Genomic DNA, 818 nt, shown 5'->3' with positions numbered 1-818 from the left:
TATTCCATTGCACTCATTAAAAAAATTTAAACGGTAAAAAACGCCTCCCTTTTCAATATCTATCTCCCGATGATCGAGGACAAAAAATATGTTACAATTTGGCCGACGAAATCTTTCGCCAAAGACGAGCTGAAGTAAGAGAGACAGACAAGACTTCTCGATCTTTTAATGTAGCCAGTAAAGAATTACATATAAATATGAATATTTTCTTCCATTTTCCAGAGCGATCAACTGAACAGATCTTCGTACTCTCGTCATCAGCAAAACGCCATTGTCACTTGATTGTTCCACCTAAGATGATAATATATTGAAGGAAAACAGTGTCTGCATTACCGATACTGTAGGTTAAGGTAGTATTACTAATCGTAGGGATGATAGTTGCTGGAGGCCATATCTGATGATAAAAGTATTCACATTAATAGTAAAAATGATGATTATATCAATAATTACAATAACCACCTTTATTATCATATATATTATAACAAAAATAAATCAAATGATACATTTATTGATAGAAATAAAATTGCTAAAACTAACATTACGGGAATGTAAAATTAATAGTTGTTACTAGTACCATTATTAGGAGTACCATCTCCATTGTAATCATTGCTGTTGTTCATCTGCAATAAAAAAAAAATTCTTGAAGTCCAATGTCTGCCACAGATATTGCTCATCGTCATTCTTAATCCACGCCAATATTTATAACAGGATAGACGTTAAAGCTGAATATTGGTTGGCCATCGACCATTAATAGGATGAAGTTTGATTAAAAGAGAAATTAGAGTAGATTTAACCCGTTCACTTGGGTTTCTCTTTCT

Source organism: Penaeus monodon, chromosome 15, assembly GCF_015228065.2.
Source record: "Penaeus monodon isolate SGIC_2016 chromosome 15, NSTDA_Pmon_1, whole genome shotgun sequence".
In the NCBI taxonomy this organism is placed as follows: domain Eukaryota; kingdom Metazoa; phylum Arthropoda; class Malacostraca; order Decapoda; family Penaeidae; genus Penaeus; species Penaeus monodon.
This window is presented reverse-complemented; position numbering follows the sequence as displayed.